Genomic DNA, 13780 nt, shown 5'->3' with positions numbered 1-13780 from the left:
CTGAAACTTTCACGGTATTTCCCTTAATGACAGACCAAACTATTACACTAAAACAAAAGGAAGAAATAGGACCATTTCATTGGCTGTTAAGTGCCTGTCGAGTACAGCACATCATTCCCAAAACTTGTCACTGACTGCCACACGTGGCTCAGCTTACGGCTCTCGCCATTTAAGGGAAATTCGTTTTAAGGTACGCACAGTGGCCCTCATTACAGCTTGGAGACTCACTCTTGTAATCCCAGCTACCCACTGATCGGCAGGAGGCAAACAATCTACGTGAATTTTTCAGTCACGAGGGGCCTGCTGCGATCCGCTTATAACTGGTCGCTGGGGTCGGATCTCAAGCAGGAAACGCACCCAGCTCTGCTATGTCACGTGCCTCCTCTCTGCAGGGGATCGTCGTTCTCCACAGGTCGGTGGTGCGGCCACCGTACAGCGTGACCAGATTAGAGGGGAGGAAAAAAGCCGGCTTCTACCTGATTCGACATGCTCATTGTCGCAATGAATAAATGAGGACAGAGCAGGAGCTAGTGGAATCTGCCAGCGGCTACTGGAACCCCAAAGCTTTTCTAAGTAGCCGGAAACGCTTTTATGGACAGATTGTGTAGGATACGCATCAGTCTTCGGAAGTTGAGGGAGCGCAATGAGGTTATGAAACATAAGGTAATGACAGTAGCTATACGAGCGTAGCCATTGTAACTCTTTTAAATAAATGTTGCGTGTTTCTCTTGCTGATATTCAAAGGAAAGTCTTTTCTGTCGCCCCTTTCGTTCAAAAACTTTCTTTTCTTCTTCCGTCTCTTCGACTTGGTTTGCCGTATGCTCGCTCCACATTCCTGTCGGTGGCGAACTATTATTCATTAATTTTTTTCTCTCCTTTAACTCCTCACTGCCTTTTTCGACTCGACATTGCCCCATATCTTATTGGTGTCCTTCCTCGTCTCCTGCTGGGTTTCAACATTACCAGTGCATCTGCTGCATTATTATTATGTTTCACACACAACAAAGTTTTTCTGATTCAATGTGATCCACACTAGATAATTTTGAGTATTAATCCATCAACTGTTCCCTTTGTAATGCTCTCCATTCTCAAGGTCCAGGGTTATTCACAGCACCAGATACTTGACGGCTAATATTTGGCATGCATATTATTCACTGAGTCAAACACTGAAGCTTTTACCAAGAACTCTGGTTCTCAATACGTTTGTAAGACCTAATTATGCTCTGCTGAGAAACTGTAATGTCTTAGTTTCGATTTCAGAGCTGCCACAGTAGAGAAATATCGTCCCTGAATATTTGAAGATATCTATTCTTTTGAATTTCGGATTGGTGGCCGCTGTGGCCGAGCTGTTCTAGGCACTTCAGTCCGGAACCGCGCAGCTGCTACGGTCGCAGGTTCGAATCTTGCCTCGGGGACGGGTGCGGGATATGCGCTTAGGTTAGTAGGTTTAAGTAGTAAGTCCCATAGTGCTTAGAGCCATTTGATCCTTTTTTTTTTTTAATTTCAGATTGTTGATTGTCTGAAGTGCCACTTCATTCTGTACCTTACAGATGAGCAAGTAAACTGTTTTACCCTCACTTATGTGTAATTCTCAGTTCTTTAACTTAGGGTCACAAACGTGTGCGCGCGCACGCGCGCACGGACGCACACGCACACATACACAGACACACACACACACACACACACACACACACACACACACACACACACACTCGCACGCGCAGACATACACAAACACAATAAGAATGCTACGTGTCTACATACATCGATGTCCCCTTCATGTTGAACTCAAACCTTTCTTGGTGCTATATCAGATTGATTGTAGTGTACAGTGTGGTGTCACCGTCAGACACCACACTTGATGGGTGGTAGCCTTTAAATCGGCCGCGGTCCGTTAGTATACGTCGGACTCGCGTGTCGCAACGATCAGTGAGTGCAGACCGAGCGCCGCCACATGGCAGGTCTAGTCTAGAGAAGCTCCCTAGCACTGGCCCAGTTGTACAGCCGACTTTGCTAGCGATGGTTCACTGTCTACATACGCTCTCATTTGCCGAGACGACAGTTCAACATAGCCTTCAGCTACGTCATTTGCTACGACCTAGCAAGGCGCCATATTCAGTTACTATATGTCTTCTGAAAAGATAATATAAGATAATATTGTGAATCACGTACCGTCAAGAGCGACGTTCATCATTAATGGATTAAAGTTAAGTATCAAACTAGCTATGTCCGCTTTCTGAATTCTAATTCCTTGTCATGTTCCAGACCTGACGTCAGTATAGTCCTTCCCTCCTCACGCCAGCCTGCATGAGCTAAAACTCGTGTATTTCGGCCTCCTCTCGTAACACGATGTTGGCGCTTATGCCAACAAAACATACAGCACCTGAAGAGAATAAAAGACGGACGTAAGTGACCATTCCGTGGTCTGCATATCACCACAGGATACATTCCGCTATCTTCCCGTTCCTTACGAGAGGTCACCACTGTTAATGGCTCCCAGGACTGGCTGCAAATTCGGCGATAAGTTGCGTTCTTCTTTTCCCCGAGCAGTGCACGGGACGTGGGACGAGGGACGGCCACCGATTAGATAGCCGCTCCCTGAGTAAGCGCGCGAGACCTCTCTAACTCTGCTAACACTTCCGACCCGCACGCCGTAAATTCGGCGCCCGCTTCCTGGCCCGCACTGCTGTGGCGGGGGTGGTCGGCCGTTCCTAATGACCGTCCCGAGCGACACGCACCGCTTTTCGCTGACTGCATTACGCATTACTCTCCCGGCGCCAGAACAAACGAGCGCCGAGATTCTACCCGAAACGTCAGAGGTGCCGCTGCCGGGTCCTGGGGGACGGGGGAGGGGAAGGGGTGGGGAGGTGTAGGGGGTGTCACCGGAGAGGGGGCAAGGGGAAGGGGGAGAACCTACCGCTCCGCGGCGCTCAGCGTCCCGACGCCGACAAAAGCAGCGTCCGGCTTGCTGCGCCATAAAACGCACAGACCTTTTGTTTAGCTCCCCGGAGCGAACCGACGGCAAGCGCACATCCCAGGAAAAGGACAACGGCGAGGTAATCATTTTTTCCACCCTGTAACACACCAGCTAGAATTGCCAAAGGAACAGCAGAAAAACAGGGCAGCGATCCGCAGTGCGTAGGGATGACATACCGCTGTTGCAAACGGTCATAAATGTCGTCGCACTTGAGTGCAACGTGGACAACCCTCATTTGGTTGCCATTCCAATCGTAATAAACGGAACAGCTGTCAACCAAATTAAACACAATTCGAGGCTGAATATTACGTTCTTATGTAGCCCAAATTTCGATGGTTACGTATTGCACATAAGGAAGAGGCCAGAAAATTGCAGCGACATGTAGGAAGACCTACAGAGGTCCAGCGAGGACCCTGTAAGGTAATTGCTTGGTGGTGGTGAAGTCATCCAGCACGTGGATTCGCCAGCATACATAACTCTTTCATCACACGTCTGTGGCTTATTAAGGCTGAATTACTATGCCATTAACAATGCAGCTCAGTCGGTCCAGTTATTTGAATATTAAAGACCAGTACGAGTACGCGGGATCGATAATGTCTGTTTCACCGTATCTTTGCTGGCCTCACGAGGACGTGTTTACCTTGCTTGCCTAGAGGGGCAACTGGCGTACGCCACCGAGCTAGTCGTGCGCTGGAGGAAGTGTGGACAATGTATCCTGTCGAGGGTCAGATGTCTACTTGGTCGTATTGCTCCCTATTGTGACCGAGCGGGAGGCTTTTACAAGGGGCCTTTGTGTCTTACAGATGTGATTGGTGTCTGCTCTGTAGGACATGTCCCCTGTCCGACAGGACTGACATCACTCATTTCTATAATTCTATGGGGGTGACGGCTGTTTGATGAACAGGTTTCAGTGTGGATGCACAGTCAACGTCCGAACTGTTATTGGAATTACAAATCTGCGTGGGTCGTAGCAGTGTGTCTAGCGGTAAGTTAGAAATTCGGATCTGACGGTCAGCGCGTCCTGATGTTTGGTTAAGGCAACCATTCTATAGAAGCAGAGCATCCGGGTTTGAGTCCCAGTCTGGCACAAACTTTCAGCTCTCGCGCTTGCATTGCTGCCTGCCCTGTGCGACTGTAAGTCATTATTTCCTCCCTATTTCTTTCACATCCCGATTCTTTTGCATTCTTTTCGCCCAAAATATCATGTGTTGGTTTCTAGTGCATTTCTTGCACTGCACACATAACTGGTAACTTCGAGAAATGCCTTCAGAAGGAAGTGGCACCGAGTGCATTAACATTGGCACAGTATACCGGTGGTATGACACCTTCATTCAGGACGGTTACAGAGAAAAAGTGTGTTAGTGAGAACCTTCCCCTAAACATTGTCCTTCCGGATTTCATCGGACACTGGCATTGAAATTTAACTTAATGCTGTCAGCCATGGTAGACGTTTTTTGTTTGTGTTCACCAGTGTCATTTATTCTGAGTGATAACACGTGCTGATATTTCTCTGAGTCGCATGATGGCGGTTGAATATTGTGTTTTCGTTTATTATTATTATTATTATTATTATTAGTATTATTATTACCTCAGCTGTGGAATCCGTTTACTATACTAGTAACTATTATCTGTTCTTGCTAAGCAATGTTGATGTTGGGAGATACAAAGCGGAATATAGTTTGTGTAGCCACACTTGGTGGTGTAGTGGTCCCAGCCGTAGCACGACCAGAGGCACATGTGATCATAAACATGCTGCAAGCAGAAGCCTCCTTTAATGGTCCCTGGTGCAAGATACGGCCGGATTTCAATGGTGCAAACACCACTCAGCTCGAAATGCAGCACAGTCATTGCCTGCAGAGTCAAAACAGAGGGTTTACAAACAGGCCCTCTGAGTGCCATCTGATCGATGATAACCGTGACAAATAAATTACTAACTCTACAATCCATCGTAAACAATATTATGTCCTGGTATCAGTGAAAAAAGTCCGTAAGGGTGTTACTTTTTTTACAGTTATCTATTTTAGTGCTTGTTTGTCGCTAGTCCAAGAGTCTTTTTGTATTCAGTAAATTGCAGTTGTACCTCTGTGATTACCAACAGCATGTCAGTTTATCTCGGGCGTGGGTGTGGAATGACGACATAGTTTGATTGTTTGCGTTGTTGCAGCCACATGTAGTAAGCATTGCTTCACGCAGTGGAGAATGGCAAAACAGAGGCACGCCGGCGACCGAGGCGTTGCGAAGTAGGCAAGCACAGATCGTCTTGCTGACAGCAGCAGTTTACCACCAGGCTGATGCAAGGACGCACACAGACTGAGCACCGAGCGAAGCCTGGAGAGTGCTGAGTAAGGGGAAGTGAGACCAGCACGCAAAGTTACACTGCAATATACTGTGGGAGTAATAACAAAAAGTTACCACCGAGGGTAAAATACGTCCTCCTGCCGGATATAAATAGTGGAGCGCAGGCAGCAACAGATAGAAGCCATTAGGAAGCAGCTCGGATCTGAGGACGGACGTGGTCCATGTCCGAATGTTCAATCTTCATAGGCGACAATTCCAGAAGGCTGTTCCAGCTCGTAGGAGTCATCCGTTCGCCGCCAGATATCAACTTCAGGTCTGGAGGTCGGCCCGAGTTCGGTCGGCACCATGGCTGACTAACTACAGCGAGAACTTCCAGCAGGACCGGCCGCAGCGCGGTCTTGGTCAGAGGCGCCGCCGGGGACTGACGGCCGGACTTCACGGCAACCCGGCCCCACGGCGCGTGGTCCGTCCATGACGGGACCTTGCGGACATCGCGACTGACGGCTTCCCAGCCGCTGGTGCAGCAAGCCCTCAGCAGCTGACCTCACAGCGACGCGGCTCCGTGGGCGTGCCCGTACTGGGGCGCCTAGCGGCGACGAGTTCATCTCAACCACAGGACATCCTGGCTTTGGCGGAGCACTGGTGGCCTGAGGCTCCCGAGTGCGATCAGCGATGCGCGTAGCGCGCATTGTCGGAGAATCTACACAGCAGCAGCCAGGTGGAGGAATCCGCAGGGCTGGACAGCGATGACGAGGGAGAAATTGTAAAGAAAGTTCAATAAATAATTGTGAAACTCCACGCAGTCTCAGTCTTTGGCCCAGCCACTATGTCGGCTGCTAACAAGTGGTGCAGAAGTCGTCACAGCGTCTTTCAAGAGGTCAGGGGTGACAGGAGGTCGGTTCAACTAGATGGAATGAGTGGCTGTATATTTAGTTACGTGCTTCATGGATCATTTGTGCAATTTATGCTAATGATGTGGAAAGATGAACGTGTCAGTTTACATTATACTTATATCGATATGCTGTCTGTTCTTTCGTACCCGGGATCTCCTGCTTACATGGCAGACGCTCTATCCATCTGAGCCACGAGGGCACAGAAGGTGGTGCGACTGCAGGGACTATCTTGCGCACGCCTCCCGCGAGACCCATATTTTCACCTTGTATGACATTATTACCAAGTCCTGTATCTGTCGACGCCTGTCAGAAGCTGAAGGTATTAAAATTAATTCTAATTTCGATCTAGGGCGCTGCAGGTCATCAATGGTGTCTGTTCTTTCGGACATGTCCGAAGGAACAGACACCATATCCATATAAGTATATAGTTCTAGCAATACCGGCCATGACCTTCTTCTGCGCGGACGCACACATATTCCCCGAACTCTTACGGGACTTGGTAAGAATGTCTTCCACGAGTAATGAGTGTGTTGGGTTGGGACACTACGAATGTAGTGTGTGAACATCCAAGATGAGAATTTGGGTCTCGCGGGAGGCGTGCGCGAGATTGTCCCTGCAGTCGCACTATCTTCTGTGACCTAATGGCTTAGCTGGATAGAGCGTCTGCCATGTAAGCAGGAGATCCCGGGTTCGAGTCCCGGTCGGGGCACACATGTTCACCTGTCGCCGTTGACATCTATCAACGTCCGTCAGCAGCTGAAGGTATTAAAATTAATTCTAATTTCAGTTTAACTTCATATTACAGGTCACTATAATGTGTGTGTGTGTGTGTGTGTGTGTGTGTGTGACAGAGAGAGAGAGTTGCAACTCCTACGCACCAACTCTTACATTTTGGAAAAACGGAAATTCTACGGAACAGAAGGAGTTATGAATGAGTAACTTCTTCTTCAGTTTGTTTTTTATATTTAACTTTGTCACCTGACAGTCATTTTGTATCATTGGGCAAGTGAGCAAAGGGTTTGGTGGCAGAGTTGTGCGACCCTTTATGTGCGAAAGATAATTTTAATGTAATGTATGTCATTTTATTCTTCTTCTGTTGTAATTGTGGACGTCATTGTTTCTTTTGAACTACAGAAGATTACTTACAAGAAACTTCATGAGGGAATAAATTCACTGTGTACCAGGATTCAGAATGCCTAGCTCCTTAAACATATGTCTACATGATATTTAGTTGTAGCTTCAACCAAAGTTTGTTGTAAAAATGGGAAGCAATGATTCTGGGCAGCAAAGTTTCGACAGGGTGATTAAACAAGAGCTTCATTGAGATAATCCATTGCAACACCACTTCCCGCTACTGGGTGAGAGTTATCAGTTCTCTGAATATTATATTGAGATTTGCAGGTAGTGTGGTGGATTCCTACTGTGCGTTTTAGGATCCATAGGTACGGTGAGAAACCCTTAACGGGGTCGGACGATCGCGGTAGACTTGCGACTTCAGGTAACCCCACAACCAATCATCGCACGGATTGAGGTCTGTGGATCTGGGAGGCAAAGCACGCGATCCTCGGAAACGATATGCGCAGGAGCAGTATGGTGTGGAAAGCCATTGTGCATAAAAGTCCAGCAGGCTAGGGATGATCTGACTCCCTAACTACAGCTCATTTTATACACGATTCTGACGCTGCGTCACTGACTTGTTGCTGTCCAGCGCCATCTGCTGGCGAGTTTTTTGCATTCTTTTATCTGTTTCAATAAACCCCTTGTCATTTCTGGCATGTATGTCAATTTTTACTTCTCTGCTTACATTATTCCTTGAATTGGAGCATTCTGAAATGTCATCGGTCTTTTGGGTCATCCTGCAGATACACACATTCTTATGACATTCTCGGTACGTCTGTCTCCGTGAAGTCATCGTTGCCGTTCCCAGTGCTCCCGGACGAACGGCGCGTCCGTCGTAGACTGCTGCAGCCACGGCGAGCCGGGACCGGCGCGCTGCATTCTCGTGCTAAGCCGCCTGCCTCCGCCCCTTCTCGGCGCTGGCGCTGCGGTAGACTCAAGACAAGCCAGCGCGCCTAAGCCGGCGCCGTCCCGTATCCGGGGGGTAAATACCGCTTCGGCTCGCATTGTCGCGACTAACTGGGTTTCCAGATTACGATTAGCCGGATAAGGCGACGGAATGCTGTGCATAATTTTGGCCTGGCAGCCGCCTGCAACGCGCCTCTGTAGATTTATGAATTAATTGTAAACAGCTTCCGCCTCCAGCCGCTTACGGCAGAAAGGTATCCTCGGAACGAAGTAATGGCTTTATTTATACTTCCTAAAGCGTAATTATGGGCTGGATTCTGTAAGTCTTTCTCGTAAAGCATGTTACCTGCTCACCTCTGAACTGAATTCCCATATAAATTTGATCAGTTGCTCCCAACCATTTCTAAGTGGTGTCCCCTTTTTCAACCCCAGATAACCTCAAGACGCCTATGCTTATTTATTTTATGTGTTTATTTATTTTTTGCCTCTTTCGATAAAATAATATGACAATAATTTGAAGTAGAAATGTCTTTATGTCCTTCTTATATACGTAAATAGCAAATCACATTGTTTTCACTTGGAAAACACTTTTCACATCTTTTTCTTTTACTGATGAAAGTCACAAGAAAAAATTAGAACATAAATGAGACGGTTGAAATTGTTTCTACTTTAAGCAGCTTCCGAATGTCTGTCTCCACGTTCAGGCGACTGCAGTGCTTTGTTCTCACGATGGGAAGTGTTAAGAATGCGATATCATAAAGGTATGTAGATGAGAACTGTACGAAGACTTTTAAGGCCTCGGTTGCCACTCCTGAATAAATAGGATGGAAAGAGTCCTCAAATTCTTCCAAAGTCATTTGCTGAAACTCTTCTTTACCATTCTAATCATATGTCGATTCAACTGCATCCTCTTGTATTTCTCCATGACGTGCATGCACATCGTCTACTGACGAAAATAAAATTTGAATACATCCTGAAGGGCCGCGCGGGATTAGCCGAACGGTCTCAGGGCTGCAGTCATGGACTGTGCGGCTGATCCCGGCGGAGGTTCGAGTCCTCCCTCGGACATGGGTGTGTGTGTTTGTCCTTAGGATAATTTAGGTTAAGTAGTGTGTAACCTTAGGGACTGATGACCTTAGCAGTTAAGTAAGTCCCGTAAGATTTCACACACCCCATTCTGAAGGGGTTCCAGGTGTTCGCTGGTGATATATCTCCACTTGTTGACTTTCCACTGTTGCCTATCTAGAAGCTCAGTGAATCTAATGACAAAAGTTAGTAATGGGAGCATTCACGCGGCGCTTCCGTAGTTGTATCTTTTCCAAGAAGGCCCTTACGGCACAATTGGCATTCATTATTGTGGTTTTTCTACTTTGTAGTTCCAAATTCAGATTATTTAGAGTTTTAAAAAAATTCGCAGGTACACTAGGGAAACTATAAAGTGAATGGATGAGGAAGCTGAATACAATTCATACAGCCTGCTATACATATTGACCAGAGTTAAAGAATGGTTATCAGCATTGTGATAATTACATAGGACTCGGAAAACACAAGATTCACGGTACTTGACTTAATTTTACTAACTACACTGATAACCACTTCCCAGATAAAGTTTTAGAAACTACTGCTTGTCTGTGGATCATACAGTCAGAGCCAGCAAGATTAGAATTCTCTTCTTTAGCAATACTTAGGAAGTTTGAACATGAAGCCAACATAGATCGTGCTCTGACTGTACAAATGCCCACGACTCTGTCCAAAGACCAACTATTTTCAACCAAAAATTAATCAACGGCAGAAAATACATCAAAACCTTTTCATATTGTTTCCAAGTTTTTAGGAAACAATAGTTCATCCATTATTTTCTTCACGTCCACAAATTGACATTATACTATTAAGTGACGCTGTTGAGCTATATCAGTCAAATCGTCACACTGCAAGGTACGAAATGGAAACATTTTCAGTCTTTTAACTAGCTCTTCTTTCACAGTCAGGACCAATTTCTTCGATCCCACGTCACACTATTGTTTGAAGGAGGTATCTTGTCTTTTTTTCACTGAATTTCTCCAAAAGCCATTCTCCTTGATTTGAGACTGGAAGGTCTCACCAATGTATAGATTTTCTAATTTCATGTGATGATTCAGTATCTTTCCCATTTTCCTGCTGCCAGATCCCTGTAGAGTCCAGTTTCATGCGATTTAAGGAATTTCTTTTTCCAACAAAAACTTTCGGTTTTTTTTTTTTTTTTTTTTTTTTTTTCAGTGTGGGTGAGCCGTTGTTATACGACGCTGCATATGCACAGGCAACAATGAGCCGTTACTGAGAACATTATGACTCGCGAAACACTGGAAACACTGTGGCAGTTATACATTGTCTTTTTCAATAAACGTGAAACCATACTTCATACGTTCTTCATTATACAATCTTCTTTTAGCAGGCATTTTCACTCAACGCGGAAAACTAATAAAAATAATGTTTACTTCTGCTGAGCGCAACAGATGTAATACCAAGTTAAGTACACAGAAGGCCGAGAAGAACGTATTGTGCGAAAAATAACTTGGTGAAGTGCGAGGCAAAGCTTATGCTGGCAACTCTACGAAAAATATACTCGCTGACTGTAGTAAGAACATAATTTATTTTACCTGTATGACCACATGTTTCTGCTTTCTTCTGAACTGTCTGCGCTCATTCCCTCATATAAATCCCTAATACAGACACACCCAATCCCCAGCGTGTCGCGTCCTGCAGGTTGGGAATCACTGTATTGGATGAACTATTCAGAGTGTTCCAGGACAAAAGTTCAATATCGCAGTAGACGACACAGGTATTCTTCTAATTATAAAATTTTCTAGTAATTACTGAGGTAAATGAATGTAAATGTGCATTATTTTATGAAAGATTATATTTTGTTGATTATTATTAACTGCTAGTTACTAATACTCATTTGTTGATTTACAAACCAACAATAGCTCATAATGCATTTTCAGCTACGCATAACTCTTCACAATAAACGTACGAAACGTACATCATCACATTCAATGCCCTTTGGCACCCGCATGAGGAAATGTTGGGTAGCTTGTCTTATAACATCCCTGATCTACGGTAACATCACGTGACGTAGTAATTCATCTTGTTTATCCACTTTTCTTCTTTGTCTATAGGCAACAACACATGCAAAAATTAAATATATCTTGGAGATCAGGTAATGCAACTACTGCTACTGATTCGCCGACGGGAAATGGTCACAGAGGGATGGCATTGTAATGGCAAATACAAAAGCCATTTGCGGTTAAAACATTTAATATTTCTTGAAGGCGATTGCAACAGCTACTATTTTATCAAAGGCAAGACTCTCAGATGATCATATATCCTTCACTGTCACTTCCAATTTCGGTTAGTAACCGTCATAAAAGTTAAAATACTTAGTATCCTTTTGTCGAGTAGTGTAGTACACACTTTCAAATAACAACTATTTTTTAATGCTACTAAACTACACGCAGCTTCTAAGAATGAATGGTCCTGCAAGTTGATTTCAAAAATATCAATTCTCGACACTGCCTAACAGCTGCACACCAGCACTAAGTTCATAAGGGTAGATCTAGCGATGACCAGGAAGGATAAGTAACGACACAGTTCCACGAGGGTGGGACCTCGTAGGTAGACCCCCGATGAGCAGCAAGGAGCCGTAACTACGCGGTCTCACGAAGCGATGAGATCGTGGGCAGTCACATGCAGATCCTACAGCATCGTGTCATCGGGAGCGGCTGACAGAAGCACAGCTTCGTACGAGGTTCACGGCGAAGACGAGGCGACATCTTGGAATAGGAGTGGCGAAGGCAGACTTTGGAACGGTATGGGAGACAAGTAGCGGCTGTTGGTGGGTCAGAGCATATCTCACTCTCAAAGGGGGAGGCGTCCACGGAGGAGTTCATGCATGGTGTCACGTGGACACGTGACGTGCGGTTACGAGTTGGTGCCTGCGACTGCAGCGCTGTGTATTGCGACCTCCACCCCCGAGAGTGACATGGTCTACTAACTTCTACGACATGTAGAGGGGAGTGAGTACATCACATTTTGAATAGGAGCCCATGTCTGGAAACGTACATTTTCCGTTCTACGACGGTTTCAACTTAGATTTTTTAACTCATGGACTTCTGCCTGTGGAACTCAATTACGCTTGACGCAGTACTATTATCAGGTTACAGTTCGAAAGGAAACATAACGAAATATCCATTTATCACTTAAGCATTTGTTTGTATTATCACTTAAACATTATGTGTTTATATTATTCAAAAATGGTTCAAACGGCTCTGAGCACTATGGGACTTAACTTCTGAGGTCATCAGTCCCCTAGAACTTAGAACTACTTAAACCTAACTAACCTACGGACATCACACACATCCATGCCCGAGGCAGAATTCGAACCTGCGACCATAGTGGTCGCGCGGTTCCAGACTATAGCGCCTAGAACCGCTCGGCCACCCTGGCCGGCTTATATTATTCCAAAACAAAAAAGAACCCAGCATACTTACAGAGCAGTACTGATGCATTACAACGGCAACTCCATATGGCGACCACCAACATTATTATAGTCGTTGTAACTACGAACCATTTCTGGTACACACACTCCATACGCTTGATGTCTCTTAATTTTCTAGTGCAGTGGCCACAACTCGTGTCAGCAGATCGTCCTCTGTCTCTTCAGCAGTCTTGTAGCAAGGCAGACGTCAAGCGATATCAGGTGACCGTCTGACGTAGTACACCTCATCCAGTCACCCTAGTGCACACCAGGGCGAAAATTCTGACATTTTTCTCTTTTTCTCAGCAGACGTGGACACGTTACACACCTGAACTGAAACCGTCATGGAAGATAAACGCTACGTTTCTGGACGTGCGGTTTCTATCCAAAATACGATATATTCAGTCCCATCTACAAGTACTAGAAGTTTGTAACGAGTATACAGGATGTTCAAGAAGAATGACCTGATTTCAAAACTCCACATTTAGTGATAAAATCATACTACAAACATGGGAAAAAGTGCAAAATACCATCAAAACCTTAAAGTTTTAGCTGTTCTATTACAAATTCTCTGTGTCCATCAGCAGCATCAATAACGAAATGTAGACGATACCTAAATTCGTCATAAAATTGATGAAATATATCTATTTTTACGCAAGTTATGGCCGTTGTTGATCTATTCTTCACTTCATCTATCTCGTGAGGTAAAGGAGATGAAGACACTTTCCTTCACATATCCCTATAAGAAAAAATAGCGTGAGGCCATGACTGGCGATCCTGGAGGTCAAGAGTTCAGTGTTGAATTACCTTCAAATGCTACAGAACTGGCGTCTTCCACAACTTCAGGAGGCGTACGACAGCTTCATTTTACAACAGGATCGAACTCCAGCACACTGGCACAACGACGTACGTCAGTATCTCAATGATATCCCACATCAAAATTAACACAGTTTCATCAGAACTGCTGAACATCAAAAGAACAAACAAATATCCAGACTCAGAGGTGGTGTGTCAGATGTGAAAGTGCAGTTACAACTGATGCTGGATATGGTGTTGTATCAACGTAGATTGCCA

This window comes from Schistocerca piceifrons, chromosome 3, assembly GCF_021461385.2.
Source record: "Schistocerca piceifrons isolate TAMUIC-IGC-003096 chromosome 3, iqSchPice1.1, whole genome shotgun sequence".
NCBI classification, from domain to species: Eukaryota; Metazoa; Arthropoda; class Insecta; order Orthoptera; family Acrididae; genus Schistocerca; species Schistocerca piceifrons.
The sequence above is the reverse complement of the archived record's forward strand: the minus strand, read 5'-3'. Positions refer to the sequence as shown.